Source organism: Lineus longissimus, chromosome 12, assembly GCF_910592395.1.
Source record: "Lineus longissimus chromosome 12, tnLinLong1.2, whole genome shotgun sequence".
Classification (NCBI taxonomy): Eukaryota; Metazoa; Nemertea; class Pilidiophora; order Heteronemertea; family Lineidae; genus Lineus; species Lineus longissimus.
The window spans coordinates 13550927-13569211 of record NC_088319.1 but is presented as its reverse complement, the minus strand read 5'-3'; the positions used below and the strand labels follow the sequence as shown (position 1 = coordinate 13569211).

The 18285-nt window shown below is 39.7% G+C and overlaps 1 protein-coding gene across 3 annotated transcripts in view; it reads right to left on the bottom strand.

The window, feature by feature from the left end:
• LOC135496922 (G-protein coupled receptor dmsr-1-like) overlaps positions 1–18285 on the bottom strand; it is a 123775-nt gene that overhangs the window by 53398 nt on the left and 52092 nt on the right. The gene's annotated exons all lie outside the window — the stretch shown is intronic.

Below are 18285 nucleotides of genomic sequence, written 5' to 3'. Positions count from 1 at the left end.
GAAAAGCTTGCACGTACGATGCAATCTTTCATTCAGAAGGAAAATCGAACCGATCTCTCACGTTTACTAATTAAAACGCATCTCATCCGTCGTTTTATAACGACAACGAAAACGCATCATCACTAATTTACGGAAACATTTGACAACGATTGGGACGGATTATCAATAGGCAAAGACAAGTTGTTCTTTCCTGCTGAAAAAAATACGGCGATCCTACCATTTACCTGGTCGACAAAGCATCATACTGGGTTTCTGTTTTTTGGATGCGATTATTCCTAATAATAGATGTCTCCGAAACAGCAATCAGAATGAATTATGTAGCAATTTTACGGAAGTAGAGTTACCAATAAATTATCTGCGAGTCTGATCAACAATATGTAGTTTTTAGTCAGCTCGTAAAAACGCTTTGTTTCATATTATTGCCATAGTCGATGGTCGCTGAGACAACACTAATTTTACCGTATGCCTATTCATATGGACAATGTGGCTAATAGGTATCGGTTTGCCTAAGAAAATACGTGATTACCACAAGAAACATACAAAATATTAGTTCATTTTGAGGAGCGTAATGCCCGCATTTATTATTTTTATCCGATTGCACCTCTTCAACACTGTGGGAGTGCATTGTTTCTATTGTGTTGCAAAGGTAAACCAATACCTTTACCCACCGTGTTCATGAAGGAAGACGAGAATCCAGTCCCTATAAGCACACTTCCCATAATAGGTCGCAATCGACTGATGAACAAATGCTTCCGTATCTTCTTCCACTCGATAGGTCTTGGTAGATTAATATCTTTAATACGTGCGTCTTTGTTGTTCGACAAACTGCTGCCTGAATGATCTCAAAGGAAGTCGATTTATTGATGAAGACGGAGCAGCGAACTACAGTAGCAACTGATACCAGACGGTCGATCTGGTCGGGGAGGAGGGGGGATTCATTGTATGTGGCTGACGGGAAACAAATTTAAACTAATGATCAATAATTCAGCACTTACATCGACTGCACATGCAGAGGCAACGCTCCTCTCTCTGGATCAACGCGCCTACCAGTCGAGTCAATCTTTGAAAATAACGACCTTACCACTTTTTTGTTTAACTACTGCTGATTTGACCCAAAGGAACATTGTTTCAAAGGTTTAATAAAATCCAAACAGGGAAACTGCCCCAAAGCATCATCCTTCATGAATGTCCGTTCCGATATTATTGCCGTTTTATTTCGAAAATCTGCAATGCGCGAAAATTTCGGAAAAACTGTAAAACTCTTTTTTTTACGGATTTCCTTCGGTTTTCAATGAAAACGTATTTTTGGGCGATTTAAAATATTTTCGTTAATCAATTGATATTGTTAAGTTAGCGTTAGCTCATTTTGTTATTGAAGCAAATGTCGAAGTTTTTTACTAATAGACCTTAGTTGGGTGTGGTGACGATGTGTGTCGGCTTGCGCTGGCGTTGTCACTTGATATAAGTTAAATCTGGACGTTCTATAACATTTAGCAATAATCGATAAAAAAAATACAATAGCTCATCCCCTAGGTTAGAAAAATAAGGTGTGACATATATTTTGTAAGCAATATTTTTTGCTTCAATTTGTTGCCTCATAAAACACAAAGAGTGGCACATTCTCCGCGCCTTTTTGCGTTGTAAAAACAAATGCCTTGTACTTCTTTCGCATGTACTCTTATCCGTTTGATCCTAAAGTTCACCGATATAAATAACAAAAGGACACCAAGAAGATGCGACATTCTATCTAATCTATGTTTTTTCTTCATCATCTTTTCATGTATCAGGCTGCTCGCGATGTATTCGTGCAGGAAAACGATTGTTGCTTGTAAAAGGTGCTCCGATCCGGTGTAACTGTGTTAAAATGCGAAGGCGTCGTGCAAGTAGGTTTTCTCTGGATAAGTGATTGCTCTGCGGTATCAAAGTGCATGAAAAAGTTTCTAAGAAGGTAGGTACTTGATATACCATCACTATGTTATCTTTTTCAGCTCTATTGAGATTGCTTGGAGCGGATCGCGGAATGATCTCCAGAAAAAATGATGAAAAATACCCGTTATTCCCTTATTCGTGAAAATACAGTACTTTCCATTTCTTCCACAACCGCCGGAGTCAAACGCGACAGACTTCACCTACATAGTCATATTAGTCATTCTTTAGATATTGATATGATAATGACATGTCTTTTTGTTATTGACAAACCTGACAGGCGACAGCTAATGTGTGAAACAAAATACTTGCTTGTTTGTCATCGATCGATGCAAGCAAAACCCTGGTACCAACACAGTAGATCTTATATATAATATCCATAAAAATATCCGCGGTGACCGAGACAAACCTCGTGTTTGTACATGTACATGTAGCATTTGGAAAGTATCATTGACCTCCCATCATGTGGCGAAGGTAGGCGTTCTTTGATGCATCTGTTCTCTAGCAAATAAATAGTACATTGAGGTAAATCATTGATCAGATCTATCTGAAAAACACGTGAATCACAGAATATGCAGGCTTTATAACTGTTTGAATCAAACCTGAAAACAACGCGTTAGGTCTTAACAAACCTTTGCAAATTATTCATAATTAGTCTCCGCCATCGGCTGAGACTTTTGTATTAGGGTATTATTCTCTTCAAGAAATTATTCCAGCAAACTCTCGTCCCCTGGTGAAAGCTTCATATGTACATGGACACGGCAATGCATTGCAAAACATCGATAAAACGAGGGTGTCCATGAACTAAGAAATCAATCTGGGTAACAGCCGCGAAAGTGCCATGGGCATGCATAGCGCAATACATGTAAATTTTTAACAAATAAACCTCGCCATACCGGCACGATGACAGGTGCCCCGCGTTATGTGTATTACATATTGGCTGCACATATGGAGGAACGCAATGGATAAAGCCCAGGGACTGGTCTACACCATCGAAGCATTTTTCGATAAAACCAAATATTTGGAGTTTATGGGCTGTGAAATAAGAAAACCGCAGTGAATTAAAGCAGCTGAGTTTCAAGAATGTGTTCTTCCCTTCTGGACACTTTATGTTGCCTTGATCAGTCGTATTTTGCACATAAACCATCGCTCCGCTGAAGTGAAAGTGCGATGTTTTTGTTTTGTTTTTGTCAACATGCATGGCTGTGTGCATATGAGGCGGAGACTCCAGAGTCTGCTAAGACTCAACTGACAATTCTAGTTGTTAGTTCATTTTCAACGAAACTGTTTCAACCCAATATCAATACCAAATAACAGCATGCACCAGTGATTCAATGACAATACCAATTACTCATCAAACAAAACTTTCAACCTTTTGCAATTGATGCTAGTTTATGCTCGAGGCAAACTATTATACTTGTCAACTAGATCTGATGAAAAACGAAACCGCTCTCTGCCCCAGCAGAATAATATATCAATACAAACGAATTATCAATGTGAATCAATGCTGGACTGACGTTTATAACCTTATGAACTGGATCTGACAACAAACTGTAAGGTCATGTTATGAGTAACACAAATTTTTTTTGAAAGGTTGTTTGTTATTCAGTGTCATGAAACCAACGTATTGTACTCTTATCAAATGCGAAGACGCGAGATTCAATATTTTGACAAAAGCAATTACTCATCTAACATTAATTTCATTCTTTATTTCAGCTCGTGACAAGAGTATTCATGTAGTTATCCTTGAGGAAAACTATTAACCTTGTGACCTGGATTCTACAAAAGAATCAAGCGGACCGCCAGCATATTGTTTGAAAACTCCAATTCATAGTTAATCGAAGTATTTTCTGAAATTAATAAAATCGCCAGTTGTTTTATCTTTCGGATAGATGATACGTCTATAAACTCACAATTTTGATGGCGTGTACCATCATGTCGCAGTTAATTAAGTATGAGACGATATGGGATCCCTAGTTTAGCCTTAAGGCGAGCGTTTAACTTAGTGGCTGGGTCGCGATATGACTCATATTCTAGTTGGCTTAACTATAATTTTAGTTGAAACCAGCCGTATCAAAATGATCGATTTGATAACAAGGTTTTATAATGTCGTAGTCGCCACCGACTTGTATCCTAAACGCAAACAATCGAAATTCCAAGATGGAAAGCTTTTCCTGACACATTTACCGATGCGGATATTCTCGTGACTCGGTTACCAAACAGTAATATAGTGCTACAATCCACCTGTTTCACCCACGTTATGTCAATATATTGATTTGATATCTCATCAGCATGAAAGAGATGCCACTGCAGACATGAATCATAGTGTGAAAGCAATTATCGTGTAGTTATTTTTTGTTCTTGAAAAAAAACAAGTTAATCGTCTAGACATATTTTTTTGGCAGGCTTCTCATAAAGGTTACATCAACACGTTTCTGTTTTCACTCAGGCAGGTGTGATTCAAATTCGTAGGGTCTTCGTGTTGTTGGGTGTGATGCAGATACACCCACGTTAAGTTCACTGATCTAAATATTTCATTACTTTTTATTTTTTTATACAAATGTCTACTAAAACCGAATCAGTTTGATAACAAAATGTAAGGTCGTCTGATCATACATTGTACATCTTTGATAAACGCCTTTAGATATTTCTGACTAATTGTTAATCACTGTACTAAGCAACTTGCCCTTTACTCACCTGTCCCTCAGGGTAAAATGAATAAATAATTTTGACTAGACCAGTTTAATTACACAGCCTTGCATTATTTATTTCTGACCTTTATTGGAGATGACGGGATATCAATCAAAGCCTATCACAATCACATCAATCTGGTCTTCGGGGAGTCTTGCTTGGTTTTTTTATCCACCCAGGCCACGTTTTATTTGAGTTAATTAATTCGTATCGTACCGGAGGCTAGAAATGTACTTCTTTAAAGAGCAGCGCAATAAATTTATAAGAAAATGTGAAACGAGATGATTTGAATTCACCTGTACCATTTAACCTGTCTGCGACTGCAGCCAGGTCAAAAGTCCAGGTAATTATTCAGTTTCGTGCATGCACATGGTGCATGCGCCATCACGTGCATGCAGCATCACATGATTATTGGTTAAAATGGTTAAGATTGACTGTATAGACATGTACTCGTACAAGCACACGAAACTGAATACGATGGAATAACTGCGAAGCTTACGAGAATCCATGGGTTCTCAAACCGGCACGTCGGGTAGATAAAGGAAAGTCATGACAGATCAAAACTCATTTGAATTGAAATACTGCATTTTCCACTCATCCAGTCATAACATCAAATTGACTTTCTGAGATGCCTTTAAGCAAAGGCGAGTGTATCGATAAGGTAACGTTGATATATCTGAACTGTACTTTGATATATAAAATTATATCGATTATCGTCTAAATCCCTGTGGCTGGGAATAAGTCATTGTGCAGAGACAAAGGGGATCAAACGAAATCAGTCACCCTTGGAGTATTTGCTTTTAAATCAACACCGAATCCGTTGATGTGTTGAACAAAATCTATAAAACGTATAAAGTATCGGAATTGACATTTTCCCATCAAGAGTGATTAAATGATAGCTTTATTTTACTTGATTGCAGATATTTCAATGTCGAATTTCCTTTCCTTCACACTTTGACAGTCTTCAATATTTTTCAAACATATCTCTTGATAAAAAGGCAAGTAGATTTGATTCTGACGACAGTTTGATGATTAATAGGTGATTTCCAATACATTGCAGTAGCAAACTTTGCTTTCTAGTTTGAAATGGTAAACTTTAATTGGGGTAAATCACGTTTTCATCAAATGGCGCGGCTTGCAGGTTTGGTTTTTTAGGAATGTCGATTAAGAAATACGTGAATTGTCAGTAGGTTTTGCTGGGTGTCTTTGACAGTGTCTGAACGACAGCGCTCAGAAATTTGCGATAACATCTAGCAGTTTATAGTAGGATGAAGCAGGTCTTGTTATTCAAAATACGATGGATTGTTCGTGTAATGCAAACATAGGAATCCCTACCCATAAAGGCAAATGTGTCTCTCTCCACAACTATGGAATCGAACATGTACATGTACATATAAATAGCGTTACGTTATTACATGATAACATTCATGATGTTCGTTTTTTGAGCATTCTATTCCAAATGTCGATGTTGTTACTGGATACCGAATTGTTATATCTAGCTACACATGTCTTTTTATAATAGTATGCTATCTGATAACCGGGATGTCAGAATTATTTATATGAAAACATCGATATCAAAATATTTGTGTATGAATTCATAATATGTAATATTAGCAGGTCGCGATTCGTTGTTGATCGAATGCAAGATACACCTGTCAAATGATCACTACACTCTTTGAAAAAAGGGTTCCACATTGAACCCTTAGTATGAGGTGCTTACAGCACCCTATCATAGGGTGCTCCCACAGCGGCGAAAGGTGCTTTAAAGAACCTTCTCAATGGGTGCTTCCAAGCACCCTTAATTAGGGATGCTCCATAGGGTGCCCCACAGCAGCGAAAGGTGCTACGTAGAACCCAACACGAGGGTGCTTTCAAGCACCTTAATTTAGGTGTCCTTCGATAAGGTGCACCCACAGCGATAGTGTGATATGCAAAGGGTGCTAGGAAGAACCTTATTTGAAAAACCGACCGCTACAACAACGCAAAATCCATTCTAACATGAGAGGGGCTACTGGAGACGGCGAGGTTAGGGGAAGGACGTAGTCCCTCTAATGCCATTCGGCGCAACAGCTTTTTTATTTTCCTGGACGAACAGTAATAAAGAGCAGCTACCTCTTTAAAGACCACAAAATCATGTTGCAAACGTTGAGGACATTCACCTCTGTCTGTGTGCTGCGATGTATGCCTGCTTAAAAAACGATTAAAAACAGTAGTCACGCAATATACTAAGTAGCAAAACTGCAGCAGCTTTCATCTGGTGTTACCCTCGTCACATATCAAATGGAACCAAGACGTATTTTCTTATTAGAAGGAATGACAACAAACATGGCGAAGAGTATACTAAAATTGCCAATTTTCTTCCCATTTTACAACCGTTTGTGATGTACAGGCCGATGCAGCACTGTTTTGGGAAAAAAGAATTATAGCTATTGACCGTTTGTGTGAGAAATACAGCGAGTAATTGATTTCCCGACAGTTTACGTCTTGTTTGATAAAAACCTAGCAATATCGGTATTTTTGCTAACGCCCAGGTTCTTTTTTCTTCATAAGACAACGGAATGTAGTTAAGGTGAAACACCAACAAATGATGATATAACATCAATTGCGTGATGACAATCAACAGAACTGAAAAAGAATCCAAAGCCATTTGATCAAATGGATTTCTCTGGATTTATTGCATATTTCTGCTTATAAAGAACATTATTTAGATATCGCATGACAACACATCTCAATGTTGTCAGTAGCAAAACGAATGAACCATTGTTGGTATATTTCGTTGCGAATAAATCACCAACATACGTTGTATTCTGGCATAGACCTGCATGCAATGCCACGACTTTCCAATAACTGTCGTTCATTATCACATTGGCTGATAGAACGAACGACAGATCTTGGTCAAAAACTCTCTCTTGTGTGTTATCAGAACATTCTACTCGAGAAGGGAAGGAGCAGGTGCGCGTGAAGTATCGGAGATGTACTTGTCAGCTGAGCTGATGGAATGATGGTGACCGGATGAACTATAGACTATTCCATTAGTAAAACGTACTTTTGGGCCACTGTGCTACTGGGGCGATTTCTTGAAATTTTGACTCTCTGAAATCTACATTTTGTACCCCAGAGGGGTTTAACATTTCAGTTACCATGGTTACGAAATTATTATTGTATGTATCCGTGTACATTGACGTAGTGCACTGATTTTGGTATTTTCCGGTCCGTATAATACTTCTTGCTGAATTTGATGAAATCGTCTGGTTATTGTTGTTGTTGGTTACTAGCTCTTGAAATTCGCCAAGTTATATTTCATTTAGAATTAGCACCAGGAACAGCAGATCAACAACTTCTTGATGATTTTACTCGTTAGCTATATTTTTTATATTAAGTAAGAGCATATTCTTGAAGACCCTGGTAAGAGGTTATACTGAAACAGCCACAATCACCCAAACCTATCGTCCGGCCGAGGTTTTACTCCAAGAAAATCGTCACGTTCAGGTTCACAATCTCAGAGTATTACTCACTCGGGTATGTGTTCATCATCCTTTATACCTTAACCTCTGGTCTGATCAATCGCGGTACTGCCAAGTTGACGATTTATATAATGCTCAAGCGGTCTTATTTGATTGATAACAACAAATAATTGATGATCCATTTCCTTGGAAAAGACCCCTTCTGTCAATGTCAATAGTGATGCCCATGGTTACATTGCCTTCATGTGGCGAGCTTGAGGATCACGGGCAACGGTTGTTATCAATAATTCAGACCTATGATAAGGTGTGGAAGAAATCACAGAAGTCCGTTCTTACACCCGCGGCGTATGAATCCAAACAAAGTTACATTTCGAAGTGCATTCGAGGCGAATTAAGGTAGCCTTGTCTCGAATTTTGCCGTCCCGTCACTATGAAGTTCATTAATTATATAAAGAGGGCACTTCTTGGAGCTATCAGAACATGTTAACCAATGTCATATATAAGTAACCCGTTGCGAACACTTTCGAATTATATCGTTATTGTAAGCGCGACCATCAAGATACGCCTCCGTTAATTCTTCTTCAACGACCTCCATTGACTAACGCTATTCAGCATTAGCACAACTCCGTTTTATTACTCTGATATATTCATAGTAGCTGTACGGTTTTTTAATAAGTGCGAGTGCAATTGAGCACAACTAATCAACCATGTTCCTATACGGTGTCTACTGTGTTTTTCTTATTACCCAGGACGCAATCAGTCAGTTCTCAAGGTGCTTGGCACGGCAAACCTTTCTACCCGCCTCAAAGAAGCAATTAGGATGTTGTCAAGAAATATTGTGCGTATTATTAGTCCATGCAGGTCATGATAAATACGAACTCAAGAGTAGCACTTTTACATATAAAAAATAACCGTTGCGGGTCGAGATATTATGTCTTCATCCTAATGAATGAATGAATAAATTGTTCGTATCGTATTACTTGCACTTGTATAACAACCGTCAGTCACTCGTGCCTTAGTAGCTGCGGTGATCTTAGAAAGTGCAGAAGTCATACGAACGACATCTGCTACGAGTCGGATAATTTGGTAATGAATCCATCAGCCCAGACAAATACTATGAGTCTTGCGTCGTGCACGGACTCTGATCGAGATCGGCAACGCTCGCACCCACAGGCATGGTCATGTAGGTGAAATTATAACAATTACACAACGCTTGTGCAACGTCTGTTGTTATGTTCCCTATATTTCAGTGTTTCCAATCACCAGGCAGCTACATGTGTACACCAATACTATTCAATAAGGGAAAACACTGAAAAACGTGACTACCTATCGATCAGCGTTCCTAATTGATGAGGGCGAACACTCAAAAGCGGAAACGCACAAAACGTTACAGTGGAATCAGACATGTCGATCAAAAGTATCGCGTGCCCAGGTGACACTACGTTTAGACGAATTTCCCACCAACACGCCAACAACCGCAAAGTCAAAAAAAATTCTGTGCCATGTTGTGCGCGATATAATGTGATGAGGCTTTTTACCTTTTCCGTGTTTTTTCCGAATATACACCCCGACATATAATCACCTAAAAGGGTAGGTGACGTCAGAAGAGGTTGGAAGAAATGGGTATGTCTGATAGTCACCATGTTGATGGGTGATATTTTTAGCACTAAAAGTATTAGCACTGGAGAACCAACGTATTGATCAAAGGCTTTTTTCTCTATGCAAGACAATGCGGTATAATTTTCTGTATGGAACTAAAACTAAACACCCATTCCTTAAACAACAAATAGATGTTTTGCGCTCCCACTTGGCACTGATTCTTCAATAATGTTGGTTACGTACAGTTTCTCATAAAGCACTGCAAGCCATTTAATCCATGATAAGACACTAAGGAGTATCTGATTCAATAACCGATCAATTCTTTTGCGGCAAAGAGCACTGTCGTTGGCATCTGCTGATTGTTGAGGGACAGTGCTGAGCCATTATGGTATTGTAGTGGTGAAGCCGTGTAGTACTGGTGACTGATGAACGGGTCAAACTGCAAGCAAGTGGAGGGTGCAGAGCACAGATCCCCACAAATTACTATACAGTTGGACTAAGCCCTTACTGAGCCAGGTATCCGACATCAGGGAAATGGCAAATTAAAACTTTCGTCACGAAACGGGTTCGTCTTGTCTTATTCGCGGCAAATTGAGCTTATGATATATCTCAAACGAATTTCAAATTCTATTACTGACACTTTTCAAAACGGATTAGAGTTGGCCACAAGCGACGCGCCTCGAATTCCTGACCGATCGCGAGATAACATTAAACTTGGTTTGGAACCTTCTTGAACAGAGCGTGAATGCACATCCACGGCTTGGTATTAAGTCATGCCGAAGCATCAAAATGGTGCCGTGATCGTCGCTCCTCCGAGCTAAAGAGTCGCCCTGCCGATAGCAACAGCATTTGCAGTCTCAGTGGCAAGAAACTGCAAGATGCTAAGACTCATGCGAAACCAGCCTGAAAAAAGCACTTCCATCTCAAGCTGCCGGAAATTATGTTTGCCACGCTCTAGGCCGACGTGGCTGCTGAGGTGTGCCGTGAGCTCAAAAAGAGCGAAATCTCAATCTTCCTCCGGGGCACGTGAGAAACTAGAAATGCCGGATACAAGTCTTGCTTAAATGGTTCGTGACGTTCAAGAGCTGAATCAAGCCTGCAGCAAGTCATGCGGATATTTTAAGGAGCCTAGAGGACGCCAACATTATCGAACTACCAATGTTTCTTTCAATATTGACCCATTCAACTGCTTTAACCTCAAGAATTGATTCAGGTCGTTGAGATCGAGTACCACTCCAAATTAAGGAAACCATTTTTCCGTAAGTGGTCTTACCAATTGATACTGCTAATGGTTTTACTATTGATATTCGTTGTAACACGCACTTACACTGCCGGACGGAGTGAGAAAATTCCGTGACAGCCGGAGTGATCGATGAATCGTGGAAGGATATTGTTGTTAGGGTAAGAAGTAGCCGTGAAAGTATAAAACCAAGGAAGTAAGGAGAGAGGTATGCGCCAGGAGAAGCGTTTGGCACAGGCGTATCAAAGTATATAGAATATCATGAACAATGTGTACAATAATATTATTTGTGACTTGAGATTAATATTTCGCCCGATTACACCTCTACACGTAGCAGAACCAGGAAACACCCAAGGATGGGAAGGAAAACATTCATCCAACGCGATCCTTTGTTGCCCACACAGAAATATAACACTCTTCAATTACATTGGCTGAAAGGAAGAAATACACCTTTTACATCCATGATAACGGCTTGAGATTTCTGTGGGTTTTTTCGCCAACAAGACCTACTACTTTCGAAAACTCGCGTTACATCACCTTGTACTGCGCACAAGGCAATCATTGGATACACTGCTGATACCACTATGATTTAAAAAGTACGCCTTCTACACCGTGGCTAATGGCGATCTTCCATACGTCTTTTTTCTTCTCGATGATGCCGCTTCCTGGAGTTTCCATTGCGTCTTCACTTGAAGCAAAATTACCTTATATAAGCTGTACAAAAAACACGTTTTTTAGTCATGTTCGCGAGGCTGCTGCGGTTTCCGGAAACTTCGGCTAATATTACACATTTTCTTGAAGCAAAGATAACAAGAATATAAGCTCGGCCAAGTTCACCGTATGATCATCAGTTATCCGTATCGGTTTACATAAGTGCAATGGTATAATAATCTCCGTCGAAAAAGCTATCGGAGTTTTTAGGGAGCAAAAATTGGATTTTAATCAGTCATTACATGTATGTTTAAAATTTGGATGAAAACAAAATTCGGTTGTATCCAACATTTTATACGAGTAATCATGTAAAATCAGCGTGATATTTAAGAGTTCAATCTGCAGATCGGAACGGAAATTAAACTCTAAGTAGGAATTGAAAATCGTACAAGTACACCAGAGTTTGCGCTTGGCAATTTCCTCGAATTAATTAATCCGCTGATCAGATAGGCTTCGAGGGAGGGACCACTTCTATTATCACTTCTCGCTACACGACATTAGGTTTATTTGCCATTGCTCGCTTAGGGCCGACCCCCATGAACGCGTTCCATGGGGGTCGACGGGGGCCGTGGGAAGCGCATCATATTGATCGTACGAAATTCGTTTTGATATTAAAGTTTTTTTTCTGTTCCAATTTAATATCAAATCAATTTTATCATTATGATCAATGATTAAAGCTCCACGACGAAAATATAGATGTCATAGGGCAAACAGAAACTTCCTTGAAAGATGAGACGTTACTAAATCTTTGAAACAAAATCGATAACTTTCCTCACCTTTAATCTCACAGATGAATGTGTGAAATCGATTCGTGAAGTATCTGGCAGCTTAGGTCGAACACTTGATTAACTAGGAGATATATCAAACATAGTCAAAATGTTAGACCATGCCAGCGAAATAGAGATAACCATTCACAGTTCGATGTGAACCTGTCTGACCATGCAGGGGCCTAGCCAGCATTTTTGGTCTGGGTGGTGGTTATCAATTTTATGATAATCATATTACGCGGCACACCAATTATTCTGCAAGAAACTTTTAACGACCTGACGCATATTCCTCGTTTAGATGATGTGGAATGCCTACGCACGTAGATTAGATGACAAATTGATAACAAGCTGATCCAGCGAATCCTATAGAAAGATGGCCTAATTGAAGTTTAAACATTCCCAACTTTGCGTATTCAAGACCATGTTCGCAGCACTAATGAGATATATTTTCATAAAAGCAGATGTTTTTATACTTGCAGAACGTCATCTCGCTCAAATGCATCATTATAAGTAAACTATAGAGCTGTACATGTATGTTAATGAAATCAGATTGAAAAAAGTCAATCATGTAATAGTTTCGTATGTGGTATTGACAATTTCAAAATGCGAAACGTCCGCTTGTAGCTGAAACGACTTGTTGCTGATAATAAAAATGTTGAAACTGACAGGCACCGTTATTGTTTTCAAGTAGAGTTGTCAACGAATTCCTGGTAGGCTGTTTATGGCTTCTTAAATATTCAAGTGTTTATATAATTTTTTGGATGACAGTTGCACTAAAGGCACTGTCCCGTTAGTAACATTTTGCACCCAATAAATAAAGTGTTATAGTTGGTTCCATCAGGATGTCGTCATTATACCTCATTTTATCAAATATTTACCTACAAAACTGTCAATTATGAAAATCAATGGAGCTGCATTGAGTGCACGTCGCAACTAACTTTGTCAAGCGCAGGCAATCCTCAACAAGTCCGTACAGGTAATTGACAACGTGCCAGAAAGAGGACTGGTGAAATACATACACTCATGTCAGACGGTATAGAAAATGAAGTTATAAAACGCGGAATTCGTCCGGGTTATATTTTTTAAACAACTTGGCTACCTGGTGCCCTTCCTCGTCATCAGTTGAGGGGTTTTCGTCATATCAGTGTGCGAGAAGAGATCCTGGTGTCCCAAAAAATAACCTGGTTGCAAACTATGCACTCCTATGTCCCCTTTGCGTGAGCCATCTACTCTTTGTTTTGCATGCTTTGCAAAGTTTTTAGTTTCTTTGTGTGAAACAGATGAGGAAGCCGAACGAAATATTGCATGGACATCCACTTTATATTCTTGTCTTCATGTCTTCCGCGGGGTATCACACCTCACATTACTTTCCCAGACTGGATTAAAAATGTTCCTCTCTGAGAACACATGACACCACTGCAAGCTGTACAAAAGTGGACTATCTGGTTCGCGGTGTTTCTTTTTTCTCATTGTGTTTTATCAATCATCCCGGAAGCATGAGCAGAAAACTGTATGAGAAGATGAGAGGCTTAATAAATGCGATGCATTAAAGAAATACTAACGAAAGGAGCACCCGTCCGGTATTCGGTGTTGAAACAGCTACGTGTAGCGCTAGCGGAGCCAGTCTAATTTTGGATTACGTCACATTGGGACACCATGGTTATAGAAACCAACAATAAAGGCGATAAGATCAACAATAATCTTGTTGAACCGTTGACACCTGACAACCCATACGACATCAGTTAAATTCGTGACCATTTGATCGACTAAGATTTATTTTTAGTGTGCGTAAATATGCTTTTTAATCGTTTAAAATGTGGCGACCAAAAAGGAGCAACAAACCTAAAGACTATAGAATATGACGAGCTAAAACAACGTGTCAATAGACGAGTACGTGGTGTCGTTGATAAAAAATAAAGGAAGTGACTACTTGGCAGGCCCGGCTTACCAAACAGCGACTTTTTTCTTGTCCTGAATGGAGAGCCGAACTCATTAATATTAAAGTAAAGTCTCCAGCTCGCCAAACAGGGTAGATTTTTTACCTGTTTGGCAAGCCCGGCTGGCCGAACAGGGTGGCTTTTTAGTACTGTTTGGCAAACGGCTCTCCAAACAGGACAAAAAAGATGCCTGTTCGGCGAGCGGCTTGCCAAATAGACCCGGCCAAAAATAAAATACCACAAGTTGACATTCCATTTGCCGGAATCATTTGTTGAATGTTAAAATTGATGGGCAAAATGTTTAAAAGGCACATCAGTTCTGACTATCGATAGTTTCTTTCGCCTTTAGATTACCAAACCTACAAAGATTCCGGCGAGTCGATAGCCAATTTCTGGCGGCCCGTACACCGTATATCAGTTTTAAACAACACACTGACAGTGCCTTGTCTTCGATGCCATTAACAATGTACTTTCGTTTCGCATCCTTAGCATAGTTTTTATTTATTTGCACAAAACTGACGATAACTAAGCGGTTCTTTTCGTGCTTCGGGGCTTTGACAACATTGAGCAGAAAGAAAAGATTGCGTGGACAGTCACTTTATTTTCTTCTCTGATTGGTGTCTTCTTCGAGATGTAAATCACACCAATCTAAAAAGTCCGCCTTCCTTGCACAAACATGACACCCTCACCAACTGGTGAAGAACCATCGCAGAAAGGAGGATATCCCATTTGCTCCGTTTTACTTTCTTCTCGTGATGTTTCGAGGCAAAACGGGGAACCATTGACGCTAGTTTCGCAACTACAATACTTTGCATGGCTCTCTCATTCTTGTAACAAAACGGGAACCAAATTGCCGAGGTTAGTTACATCAAGAGTTTTATGTTTCAACCTCAAAGAGAGTTGCATCAACAATATCAGTTTTTTTCTGACTGAGGTGTATTCACTGAGATGGAAAGTGCTCTTCCGGGCAAACTCTTCCAAGAGAACTTAAAACTGATTGCTTACAGTGCGTCTTTCGGCAGTTATCCATTCTGCTTTTTCTCGGCATCATGGTGGAAAACCTACAAAGTGCCAGTTTGGCAATAAATTCAAGTCAGGTGTAAATCATTTGTGAAAGTAATACAAATCAAGTTACCCAAATAAATACTGAGGAGCAAACTTTATCGGATGTTGAAACAGATATGATAGGTCTAGTAAAAAAAGTCCGCTGTTCTTGAAACTCGCTGAAGCGTTTTGAGGCAGCGCCGTGTCGTGCTTGCAGCTCGATGGGCCGTTGGGAATGAGTTTCAGTGTTGGTGCAATCGGTATTTTATCAATCTTTTTCTTCTTGCAGAAGTTTTATGACCTATCAGCTACATGAAATCGAAGAGGCAAAAACGTGTCAACACTGAATCTACTGCGCCTCGATTCAAACTATTCTGTTTTCCTTTAGCGTTCGAGTAATCGCAACTTCTAGTTTTTTTTTACGATTCTATCATGCCGAACTGCTTGTCGCCATTATCGACACCAGAATTGTTTTGATAAAAAACCTCGTGGCTTTATACCCGCTTGTTAAAGATCCCAAACAAGGGTTGTTTTAACATGCTCGACGCCAGACATAGTGAAATCGAATCCATCATCAGCAGATTTCAAATTACCAACAAATCCCCATAAAATTTTTCATACATAATGCAGTGGGCAATAGATGTCCTCCAGCAACGTTTATAACGACGATTTATTGATGTTAAGTTATTCCGTCCGATATTCTAGCAGCCATATTGCATGGTTATCGAATATTTGCGATAGACCGTGATAAAAATATGATATAACTTCGTTTTAATTCAGTCCAGGTCATTTTGTTAAGCCATGGTAGGTTTATCATTTTCTCTATGACCGTAAAATGACGATTTAGCACTTCATCAGTGAGATGACGATGTAGAGGATGAAAGAAAAAATACATAAAAATGTCGATAGTCCACCTCGAACCGCACTTAATTCAGCCCCACCCTCGAACCATGCATTGTGATTAGATCATATCTTCATATATTTCCTTCGGAATCCGATCAACAACGCAGCAAACTTTCGGATAGACGTTTGACAGATTTTTCAATCGGAAGTACTGATAGCAAGCTAGCGAACTAATCATTGTAGGTGAAGAACCCATACAATAGTTCTTTCTCTGACACACTTGAAGTTTTTTCTTCTAGCAGATGGAATCTGCTTTCAGCACACTTTATACCAAACCAATAGAGTAATAATATAATGTAAGTCTGGCAAAGTGCTAGCAACCGGTTTATGGTTAAGGCGATTACCGAGGCAAGAAAAAGCGCCGAGTGTACTTCCAATACTTGATAAGCTGCCTAGACAATGCTTTGTGACATTTATACTCTGTATACTAAGGCGATGATGGACACGGTGAAAGGTTTGAATACAAAGATTGCACAAGGCTTGCGCTAGCATAAGGTGAAAGGTGATGGACTAAGCTGGTTATTAATTGTTCCCAGCATGATTACCTTATAACTTCATCGAAGGCGTCGTGATGATGACAGGTGATGTTTACGCGGATAATGTGAAGCGCTTTGAGCGATGAAACCGCATCAGTTTTAGCACTATGGACCGAAGTCGCATCAGTTTTGTTTTAACAATACATGTACTGTGGTTGGTTCCATTGCAAGCTGAAAAGCTCACTGTCGTTTAAGGTCTATACATGTACCTGCGTTATACATGTTCGCGTGCCTAAATTGGTATTTGAGGCCATGTTGACCACAAATTGAAAAACCTTGTGCGCCAAACACCCTTAAAAATTGAAAATTCAAGGACCGCTACATTGTTGGATACTAGCATCATCACACACAAAGCTCCAATATCGCAAACCCCCTAATAACGAGAAGTATAGGGACTGCCTGTTACATGTATCAAAGTTGGGATGGATTTCGGGTGAAGCTGGAACTAAAAATTCGAGTTGTTTATTGTAGCGACCTGTTAGTCCAGGATGCCCCTATCACCTCAGGACATCCAATGATTTTTTTCAACGTGAAATTTTTTTTTCAGGAATTATCTCGATTGATGGACTTATTATCTCGAGCAATCGAGTTATTTATCTCGAGCGATCGAGATAATAAGTCCATCGATCGAGATATTTCTTGAAAATTTGTTTTTAATGTGATGTCCTTTCCCACCCACCGTAAGATAAAAAGACCACAATACAGAACCATGCAACTGGTCATTTTCAAAAGCAAGAAAGAATAAAATAAACCGGAGAGGTTCTAAATGTCAGAGCGATACAACAACCCATTCCACCTAACGAACGCCAGGGGGAAAAAACACTATTCATAACGGTGATTGGTCAACATTTTTGAAACTGTGCATAATGGTGACAACTCCTACGTCAACCATATGAAAAAATCATTGGACGCTTTTACATCTTTTTTAAACGCATGTCGTTTATCATTATTGGACAGGTACCATTCCTGAACAAACTCTCTTTATCTTCAGACTTGCCCGCAAGCTGCCCAAACGACCTCTCTGGTCATCTATTACAGTAACTTTTTTACCTCTTTGACAGTAATTGATGCGCCGTCATTCCGTGTCACTAATTAAATACGGTTTGCAGGCATATGGACGCATATTGCTGCCACCGACTCGCCGGCGGGCGGAGAGTCCCGCCAGTTTAAGATCCCTGCTGCCGCATGATCGAGTGCAGTGACGGCGCCATAGGGAACCGAAGATGAGAGCGATTGGCTTCAGGGCGGGATGATCTATAATTTCAAACTGATCAGTATAACATGTGGTGACACAACTGAAAATCGCCTTTAGGCCTACTGAAAAAGGTCGACGTGCTCTCTCTTACCTTGAATACCAAACCCACAAGTCTGGCTGGACATCCTTATCACGATCCTTTTCATTTCTGCATTCAACTCAGAATTTACGACAAAGATCATTGAGATCACTGAGAATGTAATTTTGATGAC